We start from the raw sequence: 14,232 nt of genomic DNA, 5'->3' as shown, positions 1-14,232 counted from the left end.
TTTAGACTCAGTGTAAGTCACAGTGACAGGATTTCACCTGCCGGCCCTTTATCAGCACACTGCTGAGGGAACCAACCAGCAGACTGACATCCATCAGGACATCCTCACTTTTACCCAGCAGCCTCCAACTCCTGGGCTTTCTGCTGTTTTCATGAGCTTCTACCATCAAACGTTGACAGCACACCTCCCCCAGTGGTGGGGAAAAACAAACGCACCAGGTCACCAAAGGCAGACAGATGTGTCTTTGTGTTTGGGGACAGCATGCTGGGGGAGATGGCACACAAGCGGTGACCTAAAGAGATGCAGCATAACAGTTACTAGGATTTTCTAAAATGTTCTAATATTGACACACAAAGTTATTCTTTCAGTTTCTCTTCTTTTTCCCCCAAATGAAACGAAGAGAAGAAGTGATGATAAATCAGAAGTTTGATGTTTTCTGCCGCTGAAATGGAGCAGAGACTAAAACATAAAATAATTAGACTTTTCATTGTTGCCTCCGTCTATTTAGTAAATCACATTCCCTTTACTCAACAGAAAATTGTTAAACGAGACGAGTGTGTACTAAACACTGTTTCACACCAGCAGGTTTAAGCACGATTCCTGATTGGTCGGTTCAAAGCTCTATAACTGAGAAGAGGTCTAAGAGCTGCAGAACCCTCAGCTGATCTAAGATTCAGGAGTTTTTTACAGTAATTCTGCTCTTGTGCTGAGTCGCTGTGACTGAGACGAACGTTTCTGTAAAAACAGTTTTTAATCATTTAAACGTACAATAATACAAGTGTAACGGAATTAAATGACCGTTTTTCCCCCTCCTCTGCACAGAACTAGTATGCATGAGATATGGTCTCAAGGTCTCATGCATTTGCTTCTAAACTGCTTATTTTCAGCTCAACAGAAGAATGAAGAATGAACTCTTTTCTTTTAATTAACAAAGAACTCTATTTTAATAAAGCTTATCACGCAAAGTGTTAGTCAATGAATAAGATGTGACCAATCTGTGAAATCAAAATATTTATTACTTTATTATAGTCCTATAGAATATAAAAGTAATATGACTTTAAATGTTTCCACTAGGACTGATCTCACGTAGGATTAAAAGACATGACACATTGCTTTCACTGATCCAATCAGAATCTGCCAGATCTGACGGAGGCGTGGTTTTGATTGTGTTTGGTAAAATCTGTTAACTTTTCTGCTTTTCAGCTCGCCTCCTACGGTACCGCCTAGACGCGCGACGGAGCGCTTCACACCGCTTCAGTGATTTCTTTAACCATTGAGCTTCATCATCCAGGTCTCTTATACATCTTTGTGTGTGCAGAATTATGCTTAAGCGCCTCGTGATTTTTATCTTGAGAGGCGCTATAGAAATGATATTTTCTTCTTCTTCTTCTTAACATAAGTCCGATTCTAACCCCCCCCCCCCCTGCCGCCGTTAGACATCTGGAAATTTTCCCTGCTGCGTGAACGCAGCCGAAAGGACAAGTTCCGGTACAAAAGTGATGTGTCTGAAAATACAGTTCCGGTTAAAAAACGGATTGAATTGTCCGCAAATGTTCCAGAATGTCTGTCTGAAAAGGGCTTAGGACGGATCTCACGTAGCGTTAAAAGACATGACACATTACTTTCACCGATCCAATCAGAATCTGCCAGATCTGACGGAGGCGGGGTTTTGGTGGTGTTTGGTAAATCTGTCAACTTTTCATTCGACCATAAACCAAAACATCCGAAGTATAAAACTATGCCCACATCATCTTTAACGCCAGTTCAAAGCGTTCTAGAGAAGTTGTCGGAGTGGCCAATCCGTAACTTTCCTCTTCAGCCGAAAGAACCAACGACAAGCTGGATAAAATCTGTTGCTGTTCCACCTGCTGCAACGGTCTTCGTCTTCATCTTCCTCCGCTTATCCGGGTCCGGGTCGCGGGGGCAGCATCCCAATTAGGGAGCTCCAGGCCGTCCTCTCCCCGGCCTTGTCCACCAGCTCCTCCGGCAGGACCCCAAGGCGTTCCCGGACCAGATTGGAGATGTAACCTCTCCAACGTGTCCTGGGTCGACCCGGGGGCCTTCTGCCTGCAGGACATGCCCGAAACACCTCCCCGGGGAGGCGTCCAGGAGGCATCCTGACCAGATGCCCAAACCACCTCAACTGGCTCCTTTCGATCCGGAGGAGCAGCGGTTCTACTCTGAGTCCCTCCCGAATGTCCGAGCTCCTCACCCTATCTCTAAGGCTGAGCCCGGCCACCCTACGGAGGAAACTCATTTCGGCCGCTTGTATCCGCGATCTCGTTCTTTCGGTCATTACCCAAAGCTCATGACCATAGGTGAGGATTGGGACGTAGATCGACCGGTAAATCGAGAGCCTGGCTTTCTGGCTCAGCTCCCTCTTCCCCACGACAGATCGGCTCAGCGTCCGCATCACTGCAGATGCCGAACCAATCCGCCTGTCGATCTCCCGATCCCTCCTACCCTCACTCGTGAACAAGACCCCGAGATACTTAAACTACTCCACTTGAGGTAGGACCTCTCCCCCGACCCGGAGGTGGCAAGCCACCCTTTTCCGGTCGAGAACCATGGTCTCAGAAGTGGAGGTGCTGATCCTCATCCCAGCCGCTTCACATTCGGCCACGAACCTACCCAGCAAGAGCTGAAGGTCAGAGCTGGATGAAGCTAGGAGGACCACATCATCCGCAAAAAGCAGAGACGAGATTCTCCTGCCACCAAACTCGACACACTCCACACCACGGCTGCGTCTAGAAATTCTTTCCATAAAAGTGATGAACAGAACCGGTGACAAAGGGCAGCCCTGGCGGAGTCCAACCCTCACTGGGAACAGGTCCGACTTACTACCGGCTATGCGGACCAAACTCACGCTCCTCTGGTAAAGGGACTGAATGGCCCTTAACAGAAAGCCACCCACCCCATACTCCTGGAGCGTCCCCCACAGGGTGCCCCTGGGGACACGGTCATAAGCCTTCTCCAAATCCACAAAGCACATGTGGATTGGTTGGGCAAACTCCCATGCCCCCTCCATCACCCTTGCAAGGGTATAGAGCTGGTCCACAGTTCCACGGCCAGGACGAAAACCACATTGCTCCTCCTCTATCTGAGATTCAACTATCGATCGGACCCTCCTCTCCAGTACCTTGGCGTAGACCTTTCCAGGGAGGCTGAGGAGTGTGATCCCCCTATAGTTGGAACACACCCTCAGGTCACCCTTCTTAAAGATGGGGACCACCACCCCGGTCTGCCACTCCCTAGGAACTGCCCCCGATGACCACGCAATGTTGTAGAGACGTGTCAACCATGACAGCCCTACAACATCCATAGCCTTGAGATACCCAGGACGAACCTCATCCGCCCCCGGGGCTCCGCCGCTGTGTAGTTGTTTGACTACCTCAGCAACTTCTGCCCCCGAGATCGGACAGTCCATCCCCAGGCCTCCCAGCTCTGGTTCCTCCTCGGAATGCGCATTGGTGGGATTGAGGAGCTCCTCAAAGTATTCCTTCCACCGTCCGACTATAGCCTCAGTTGACGTCAGCAGCTCCCCATCCCCACTGTAAACAGTGTGAGCGAGTTGCTGCCTTCCTCTCCTGAGGCGCCGGACAGTTTGCCAGAACCTCTTTGGAGCCGATCGATAGTCTTTCTCCATGGCCTCACCAAACTCCTCCCACGCCCGAGATTTTGCCTCGGCAACTGCCACTGCTGCACCCCGCTTGGCTATCCGGTACCTGTCTGCTGCCTCCGGAGACCCACAGACCAGCCACGCCCTGTAGGCCTCCTTCTTCAGCCTGACGGCTCCCCGAACCTCTGGTGTCCACCAGCGGGTACGGGGGTTGCCACCACGACTGGCACCGGCCACCTTACGACCACAGCTAGCAACAGCCGCCTCGACAATCGCAGAGTGGAACAAGGCCCACTCGGACTCAATGTCCCCCACTGCTCTCGGGACGTGGACAAAGCTCTGCCGGAGGTGGGATTTGAAGACCGTCTTGACAGGTTCTTCTGCCAGGCGTTCCCAGCAGACCCTCACTATGCGTTTGGGTCTGCCAGGTCTACGCGGCATGTTCCCTTGCCATCTGATCCAACTCACCACCAGGTGGTGATCAGTTGACAGCTCCGCCCCTCTCTTCACTCGGGTGTCCAAAACATACGGCCGCAGGTCAGATGATACGACTACAAAATCTATCATCGACCTGTGACCTAGGCTGCCCTGGTACCAAGTGTACCGGTGGGCATCCTTATGTTCGAACATGGTGTTCGTTATGGCCAAACTGCGGCTTGCACAGAAGTCCAATAACAAAACACCGCTCGAGTTCAGATTAGGTGGGCCGTTCCTCCCAATCACACCCCTCCAGGTCAAGCTGTCATTGCCCACGTGAGCATTGAAGTCCCCCAGCAGGACAATGGAGTCCCCTGATGGAGCACTATCTAGCACTCGTCCCAGGGACTCCAAAAAGGGTGGGTACTCTGAACTGATATTTGGCCCATAAGCATAAACAACAGTCAGGACCCGTTCCCCGACCCGAAGGCGCAAGGAAGCTACCCTCTTGTCCCCCGGGGTAAACCCCAACACACAGGCAGAGAGTCTCGGGGCTAACAAAAAGCCAACCCCAGCCCTCCGCCTCTCACCCGGAGCAACTCCAGCAAAGTAGAGTGTCCAACCCCTCTCCAGGTCTCGGGTTCCAGAGCCAATGCAATGTGTCAAGGTGAGTCCGACTATATCTAGCCGGTACCGCTCAACCTCTGCCACAAGCTCCGGCTCCTTCCCCGCCAGCGAGGTGACGTTCCATGTCCCAAAAACTAGTTTTCTTGTCCGGGGATTGGACCGCCAAGGCTCCCGCCTTGGTCTGCCACCCGATTCGCATTGCACCGGACCCTTCATGTTCCTCCTGCGGGTGGTGGGTCCACAGTTGGACGAGCCCATGTATCCGGTTCGGGCTGGGCCCGGCCGGGCCCCATGGGCGAAAGCCCGGCCACCAGGCGCTCGCTCACGGGCCCCAACCCCAGGCCTAGCTCCAGGGTGGGACCCCGGTAACCCTCCGGGCCAGGTACTCCGACTCTTCGTTTTAATCGCCATGAAAGATCCTTCGAACCGTTCTTTGTCTCACCCTTCACCTAAGACCAATTTGTCATGGGAGACCCTACCAGGGGCACTAAGTGCCCCAGACAACATAGCTCCTAGGATCATTAGGGCACTCAAACTCCTCCACCACGATAAGGTGACGGTTCAAGGAGGAACGGTTCCTTTCAGAATAAAAGCTGAACCATCAAGACCCAGGTTCGGGTCTCACCAGACGCCAACAAAAATGTCGTGACCCGGGAGTATCTCACAGACTGTTCTGGTCGGCAGCCGCTGCTTTTCCAACTGGCTCGGTTCCAGAAAAGGTCAAGCTGGACCTCGACATTCCTGATCTAACGGGGACCTCCGCTCAGGTATGTAGGCTGACAAAATGGCGTTGAATGTGCTTATGAACCTCCTAACCAAAGCTTAACGCGAAGGCATCACCTTCAGTTCCCATCAGAACTAATCGCTTCTTCAGATTTGCTGGTTCTGATCAACATCACACGTCATCCATTCTCCGTCTCATCCACCTTAGTTACACCATACATTTAGTTTTAAAGTCAGTCTAGTTTTAATTGTTTAGTAATAAATCTTTAAACTTTTAAACTCGACTCTCTCTCCTCTGTTGTCTCTGAGTGAATACAAAGCTGTTATCTAATCCCTGCATTAAAAAGTTCCAATCTTCTGGTTTAAAATAACCTCACAGTTCCATAAGGTGGATTTCATATTTCCTATGGAATCCTACGCCTTATGGCTTATTAGATAACATGCAATTTAAATCATTACACAAGCTTTTTCTTGTGAAAATTTGTTTTCCTTCTATTCATTTCTCAGTTTGGGATTAGCAGGACATCTTCCTGAATGGACGAAGACATAATCCAGGATCAACAGTGATAAACACCTCAAACAGAACGTTTATTTTTATTTATTATTAAAGTTATTTTTATTCCTCAGACCCTGACCCTTTCTCTCTCTCCCTCCACCCCTACTTGACCCAAAGGTTTTTAAAATAAAACTTTTCCTTTTTGCTACACAGACATAAATCTTTCATGTTGGGAGACCTTTGGTGTGACATTTCACTCTGATAAAATCTCATAAATAAGCTTCTTCTCCTGACACAGATGAAAGCTGCTCATATTTTACTGTCATCGTGTAAATTGCATCACATTTATTTGAATAATGGTAACGTGATGTGAAAAATGATGAAGCAGACTTAGATAGCTTTGTGTTAGCTTTTAAGACATTGCAAATGTACATTTAGATTTATTGTAAGGATTTCTGGAGATTAAAAAATGGTAAAAATTGTTTTAAAGAAAAGAAACATTATTTTTTGATTGGTATTTTGGCCATTCTGAAAAGTGTTTCTGTGCAAAACAGAAAGAAAAAGAGTCCAAAGCTTCTTAGATTTGTTCTACTCAGTAAGAAACACCCAGCTGTAGCTTTAGGGTACTAATGTGCATACCTGAGGTGGAACCCTGCGGTTAGGTTCTTGTTCTCTCGGCTGCAGGTTTTTGTTGGAACCTTTGAAATCGAAACCTTTCACAGGTCATCCACGTACCTCTGGTGGCTGGACTGTTTCCTACCTTCTATCCTAGAACAGAAATGACCTTAAAAAGGTTCAAAACCAGCTCTTTTTATGTTACACAATAATTGTTCCATTCAGTAATTTTGACTAGAATGTTCTGGTTCTCAAACTTCTGACTGGGAATTTTGAGCCAGTAGGTAGTCATGTTATTGGTTGTTACTGATATAGAAAGCAGGGGTCACCAACCCTGGTCTTGGATGTAGCGCTGTACGATACTGCAAAATTTGGTATCGATCCGATACCAAGTAAATACAAGGGCTAGTATTGCCCATACCGATACTTTTTACTACTAGTCTAGTACCATCTAGTTTTGTGGGATTTATTAAGATTAATTGGACCAATAAAACTTGAGTTTTCAGACAAGATTCTCATATTGATGATGTATTCATCAACAATATGAGAATCTTGTCTGAAAACTCAAGTTTTATGGATTACTTAATTATTATGTTTTTTTTCCTTTAATAAATCATGTGTACGATGACAATAAAATACAGGGAACATTTTCAGGCAAACAAAGTTTTCATTAGGAAACTCAAAATGGTTTAAAATGGTTAACAAGCTAAAGATTGTTTCTATTTGAAATGTATAAAGCTGTGTAAAAAAATGCCAAACGGCGCTCCTTTTTCGGTCTGCCATCACGCAGCCACAACAGTGCTCTCTGCTGTTCTGTGCTTGTCTCGTGCCGGCGCGCTGTTTTACTTACTTTTTATGTAATGGCGGACTGCCCCGTTGACTGACACCCGCGACGTTCCAATCACAGTGCTTTAATGGCTTTTTGGGCCAATCACAGCACTCTTTTAGCAAGGTAGGCGGGATGTCCCTGCAAACAAACATGGCTGCCGCTCGAAACGGTCCAATCACAGGTATCAGCCAGGTAAACTACAAATCAATATGGTTGCCATTCTGTAGGGGTCCAATCATGGCGCTATATAGAGCTCCGGGAGTTGACGTCACTTTTCCCGGCATGCAACAGTTCAAATCGAAACGGCGCCATATTGGCAGGCAGAAGCCGGCAGCTGGACTATTTGTTATTGTCAGAAAACTCAATCAAACGGGAAATATGGTAGATTCCTGTTGTGCCCCAGGATGCAGAACAGACGCGGACGACATAAGGAATGAGCCATCTACAGGATTCCCCAAGATCCGGAGCGCCGCAAACGTTGGATCATTGTAATAAAACGCACTAGAGACCGGGCTAAAATGAAGCTGTGGGATCTAGAGGGTAAAGGTTTTCACTTATGCAGCGACCGCTTCATATCAGGTACTTAAACCAACGTTTCCTCAACTGTGTATGGTGTTTATTTTAAATGCTTTTATTATGATTCTTAGTGGGCTTCCTAAACTTATTTTGGCGTGGCTTTTTCTGTCTTATTACTCATAGCAACAAGTAAACGTCACATAAAACGTTGCCTCGTGAGTTCTGAGTGCTGCCGTTTACGTGTTTTATGATGACAGCAATTAACCGGCTAAGCTGTATTTAATTTTTAAGCAATGGTTGATAAATTGTCAGATCACACACCGAGACTGCTTACGTGTAAATCTGTTATTTGTCCATCCATCCATCCATTTTCATCCGCGTATCCGGAGTCGGGTTTCGGGGGCAGTAGCGTGACTTCCCTCTCCCCAGCCGCCGGAGCCAGCTCCTCCGGGTAAATCCCAAGGGGTTCCCCGGTCAGGTCCGGTGTTGTGCCGGTAAGAAGTCCGCTCTGACAGCTTCTGGCGTTTTTAAAAAGTATCCCAGGGGCACGGTAAGGGTCGGAGATGTTTAGTCTATTTAATTTCTGACTATATAAAACGATTTCTTCGGTTTTAAAGTGTGAAGTAAACTCCGACGAAGTAAAATCCAAGCGGATCCTGTTCATGTTCATGGTTACATCCGTGTTTGTTTACCTTTTTTGCATGCCAAAATGGCGTCCACTAACTGAGAGTCACGTGGGGTCCGGAGCTCTATAGATTTCATGGGCCAATCGCAACACTAAGTAGGCGGGATGTTATTAGAGAAAAACAAAACAAACGTTTGAATTTAGCCAGGACCCGACGTGTTATTGGAGTCTATGAAAATGAATTGTCCAGTAAATATGTCGATGATTGTGACGATATGTTTGGTTCTGCTGAGTTTTCATTTTTCAGGATGGATGAGCTAACAGCAAATATAAAACAGATTTTAAAAACAGCTTTAATCTCTTTTCATACAATGTTGTTTCGTACACATTCACTTCACGGTCAGTTCTGCATTGCCTGGTGAATGTGTTGCATACGCCACGCTCCCACTGCACGATTCAGGTCGGTTATTTTCTCATAGTGCTTTTTCCCCCTTTGCATAAATGCAACAAATGCATCTATATGCTGTATACCAACAGTTCCTCCCTCAGCATGTGGTGACCCAGAGGGACACATGAAGATGACCACGTCTCCATATCACGCTGCCTCTTTCCTGTCCTGGAAACATTTTAACCCACAGAGTCTCGGCTCGTCTTGAGGAGGTTGACAAGGTTTGTTTGAATGTTTTATTTGTGAGTGCAAACAACAATCACATGATTCTCCTGCTGTCTTTCATTTTATTGCTCTTAATTTGATGCAAGTAACATTTAGCAAATAAATCTGGTAAAAAAACACTTCAGATGAAACATTTCCTGTCAGAATTAGAATTTTTCTTCATGTTTAATATTTTACATCAGTGCATTAAACCAGTAGCTTCCATAAGAGGACCAGTAAAAACCATCGCACCACTTTCTGATCCTAGAGGTTCACAATAAGCAACTTCCTGCACATTTGCACCATTTGTCAGCTGTAATGTGGCACGCTCATCGTGTCCGGTCCATATGTACGGGGACTCAAGGGGAGATAATGAGACACAACTTTGAGCGTTCCCATTGAGATGGATTAAAAATCCCTCCCCAGTGGCTCATTTCGGAGTATTTCTTCACGCCGGTCATTTAGTCAGTGGTCTGGGAGCGACAAGAGAACTGCCAAAGTCAATGATTTTTAATGCTTCCATTAGCTCAGATGCTATATTAATATGACTCAAATCAACCTGATTCTTAAGGATTGCTCTATGCTAACATGTCAGTGTGAAGAGATTAAATTTATTTAGCTTGAGCAGAAAATGGTAACAATTATAAAACGAATAAAAGTCTAAATAAAAAAACACTTTTATTCTTTTTATTCTCCATCTGTGTTTATTAATTCTGCTTTCCACCAGTGGGAGTCATGTCTGCTTGTGAAAGTTCACGTGTTCATGTGTTGCTAATGTAGTCATCAACAACCCCGTTGGTGCTTTTGTTTGTTTGGCTTTATTGAAATAAGTTGTTGCTCACAAATGAGCTCACTGATATAGATCGATAAACAATTACTGGTTTCTGTGCCTGACGGAGCTTCAGCGAGCTTCTTTCTGCGCCCGGAGGGACAGAAACCGAGTGATGGGAGAGAGAGAAGAGAAAGCTCCAAGAACAAAGGATAATGGATGATCCTTTTGGAAATAACCCCCTTTTATCAGCCACATGTAAGCTGGACTAATAATAAAAATATGCTTTGCTCTGGTCTTGGTCGTCATCCGGATGTCTTCCTTTGTACGGCTGGTGTCTGAAGCTGTTAAAGTCTCATCAGCATCAATCCTTCGCGTCCAAGATGCTCCTCCACTACTATCAGGTACGATCTTCAATTAAAATGCTGCAACCAGGACTTTTAGGTAAAGCACACGTTTATTTAGACAACTTTTTTATGAAATCACACCCACAGGCGGGAGGAGTTGATGGATTTCACAAAACTTTAACCATCATTTTTACGAGGGAAGTTTTTTTTTATGTTTGTCCTGCTGAGAACAAAGAGCATGAACATCTGTGAAGGTAGAAGGACCTCGTGAGCAGAATCTGCTCCACGCCGACATCCCAAACAATCACGACTTCAAATTTGACCTGAAATGTACAGATTTGAAAAGATGGAACAAAGACTAAAGGGTACAGTCATACAGTAGAAGTTCATCAGGAATAAACCAACTAAAGGTCAGGATCATTTTTACGGTGGCCTTTAAAGGTCAAATCCTCATGAGGGGCCAATTAAAACGTGTGACGTTGTTTTTGTTAATTCAACAAAAATCAGAAATTTCTTCTTAAACAACAAAGAATAAACACAGATTTTAAGAAATTCATAAAAAACATGGATCCAGACCGATTAAAAGATGTTTACATCCAAAGTAAACACTTTTTGTTTGTTTTTGACAAAATACAGATTTAAATTATACATTTTCTTTAAATTAAGCTACACGTTGCCCCTTTTCTCTGTGAGAATGATCATTACCCACTAAAGCTTACTACATTCCTGTGCAATGACAGATTAAACCATTAAAACTAATGGTGGCTCTGAAAATGGCTTTTGAGGCCAGTGGGAAAACTGAAATGGGAATTACAGTGGGATAGCGTATAAGCTCCTCCATTAATCACCAAGGAGCTTAGAGGATAGGACTAATGAATTGGCGGCCCGGGGAGTTGAAGCCATAGGACACGAGTGTGAGACGGACTCCAGAAACTTTCTCTTCAGTGATTCATTCATCTACGAGTCATGAGGACGAAAACAAGAACAGCCTTATTTATGTCTTTAATGAATATAAATTAAAATAATCAAACCAGGACACAAGAAAGAACTAAAGTCAAAATCAAATTCATTAAAGGGGCCATATTATGCAAATCTAAGATTTGGCATCCTTTTGTGAGGCCATGTCTCTACTGCCTCTATATACTCTCCAAATGTAAAAGAAATGTCCATCCGTTTTCAGTCAGTGCTTGGTTTCAGGAATCACTGGCTTCTACAAGCTGTTTCAAAATGTCTCCTTTTGTGATGTCACAGCCAGGAAAATTTGCATAGAACCCTCCCTCACTTGTTAACGCTGGAGGAGCAGTGAGTCTACTCCTAACCTTTCTCATTTATCAGCGCTCCTCCCCTAATAGCAGCCAATCAGGGGTTAGGTGGGCGTGGTCAGAAACAACTTGTTTCTCTAAAGTGATAGAGCCCAGAAACAGCTCATTACTAAAAATGTCAGGATTAATCACAGCTGAAATTGCTTTATGTGATAGGGATTTAGAGCCAAGAACTTGTTTCATATCAACAGAAATATTATAATTTGTTTAAAAAAGTATATTTCCCCTTTAAGTAAAATGTGCAGTGTAGTAAAAAAAATCTCTCCCTGAGTTTTCCCAGTGGGATAACACTTTACAGCTATTGTTTAAATAGTCTGGAGAAAAGAAGTCAAAGATACGAATCAGAGATAGATTAGTTTATTCAAATAAAGGGAAAAAAAGTCGTACATTTGAATATTTTATGAGTCAAAAATATTTCTTGCTGTTCATTTTTTCCGTAATAATCTTCTTTTCCATAAATGTGAAATACATGTTCTAAATATGAACCCATAACAAATTGGCTTCTACAGATCCAACAAATGATGCTTCAATAAAAAAAAAAAATGTTATTTAGGAAACATTTATTTTTGGCAGAAAAAGCAAATGTAAGAAACCCAAAACACAGGAAAACGATTCAGCTTGTGATTAAAGTTAGGAAAACGTAAAAAAGTATGTATCAAAATTTGTACTAACATACATCATGGGAGTATGCACATGTGCCTGTAGGCATACAGATAAAAAATGAATATTATATTTAATTAGAATGTGCATTAATATATATTTTTGTACTACAGCATTTCTGCAGGCATGTATAACCCTCCCACTGTCTTTATGGGTGTCCACGTGGCAGGGGTGAGATGGTGCTCACTTCTCACCCCTGCCACGTGGACCCAAGGGATAAACCATCAACCCTGCTCAATGGTCAGCTTTCCTCGCGGGGTCACTCCCATTAGGACAGTGGGAGGGTTAAGAGTTCAGAGACAGGATGGAAATGACTACAGCTCCAAGTACTCCTGAAAAAGTACGCATAAGCTTTTATGTCATAATGGTTTTGTGTTTATTGATCTTGGCCAATCCTAGATTAATGGAATGCCCAAATTATTTAATCGTAAAGTCACTCTGACACTTTAATGGGTTTGGAAATTGAATTAGTATTTTTACTTTGAGAGACTCCATTCATTAGTTCTGCATAATTCCTCCTTTTAAAGTATCACTTGTTTAATACATGAGTTTGTTCCCGAAATATTACAGGAAAAAGTACAAAAATACGTTTCTAGCATGGTTCATGCTAGAACTGCTTTCTGCACATTTTCTACTTTTTCATAACTTTGAGCAAATATGTGCCTTAAACCATGCTATTAATAATCCAACACGCTAACAATGGCACTTGTCTAGATTAAAGGTTTTTTTTCCCAATTAGACCATTTCCGATGGCGATGAGCTCACAGAACTACCTCCGTCTGTGTTTCACTCACAGTTGAGACATTGTTGTTATTTTTTTCCCCCTGAAATCCCACAGATTTATGCGTCGGTGTTGCAGCTCAGACATTACGGGCTTTTGGATTGTGTGTACTCAGGTGTGACTCTTGAAAGCACTCAGCTGTAAAGAATATGATGGCCAAACAAAATCGTAAATGCAACCAGCAAAAAGAAGTGTTTTCTGCGGCGCTTTCTCTCCAGGAGAAATACTTCACGCACCGCTGATTTTTCTTCGCCTCTGCAAGGATTACCATGTCAACATTTGAGGATGAGGTGTGTCATGGATTTTAGTGTGGTGTGAGGGTCTCATATTCCCGAGAAAAGGATCCCAATCAATAAAAGAGCCTCTTGCAACTTTTAACGTTTCTGGTTCTTCTCTCTTTAATAAAACAGATGCCTTCTCTCCTCTCCCTCTCCTGCCTCTCTGGTACGCTGAAGTCTGCACGCACAGCGTGATGTCTGAAAACCTGACGTGGTTGTGGGATTTAATGTGTGTTAATTATTTAAAGGTGTGAGAGCCAGAAGCTTCAAAATAATCACTCAGGCACAAACTGCAAATGTAATGAAGCAGGGAACAAAGGAATGAGGAGGGAAGAAGGAGCAAGAAGACAAACGTCTCTGGAAGATTATCTCTGTGATTGTTTCCCAGAGATGTGACCCATGAAAGCTGTTTTTGAGATGCCCCTAAGAACAAAACACAGGAACTCACCTGGCCTCTAAGCCCCCCCAATCTGGAGGGATTTGAAGGCATCTGTCAGAAGGAATTCACAAAACCCAACAACACAAACAAACAAGGCTCACACATCTGTTGCCATCCTGTTACCCCACGGATGCTTCGTGTTCAGACTGCTAGGTCATGACGTGTCTGATTAGTGCACAGGTGTTGGTTGAATATATTTTTAACAGAACTGCATCAGAGTTTAATGTAAATGTGATTTTCTGCCTTTTTCTAATCCTCAATTTTCCAATTGTCTTTCCTTAACGGTTTGACTCCTAAACATATCAGACTTCCTAGTTCCTCCTGGGATTCCCAAGGGGTTCCTAAAAATGTTAAACATGCTGTTGTGCATCTAATTCTTAAACAAAACCTGAGCTAGAACCAAATGTTTGGGCTAATTGCAGAAAAATCCCCAAAGTTGTGTAAAGAAAAATAATCTAATCCTATAATTCCACAGTTGTTTGAGCACAATGTCCAGGAAACTTCTCAATCTGGTGTG

General features: G+C 44.3%; 1 protein-coding gene across 1 annotated transcript in view; it reads left to right on the top strand.

Annotated features, from left to right (window-relative positions):
- LOC139063930 (uncharacterized) overlaps nucleotides 1–14,232 on the top strand; it is a 670,684-nt gene that overhangs the window by 169,956 nt on the left and 486,496 nt on the right. The window lies entirely within an intron of this gene.

The sequence above is a fragment of the Nothobranchius furzeri genome, chromosome 18, assembly GCF_043380555.1.
Source record: "Nothobranchius furzeri strain GRZ-AD chromosome 18, NfurGRZ-RIMD1, whole genome shotgun sequence".
NCBI lineage: Eukaryota > Metazoa > Chordata > Actinopteri > Cyprinodontiformes > Nothobranchiidae > Nothobranchius > Nothobranchius furzeri.
This window is presented reverse-complemented; position numbering and strand designations above follow the sequence as displayed.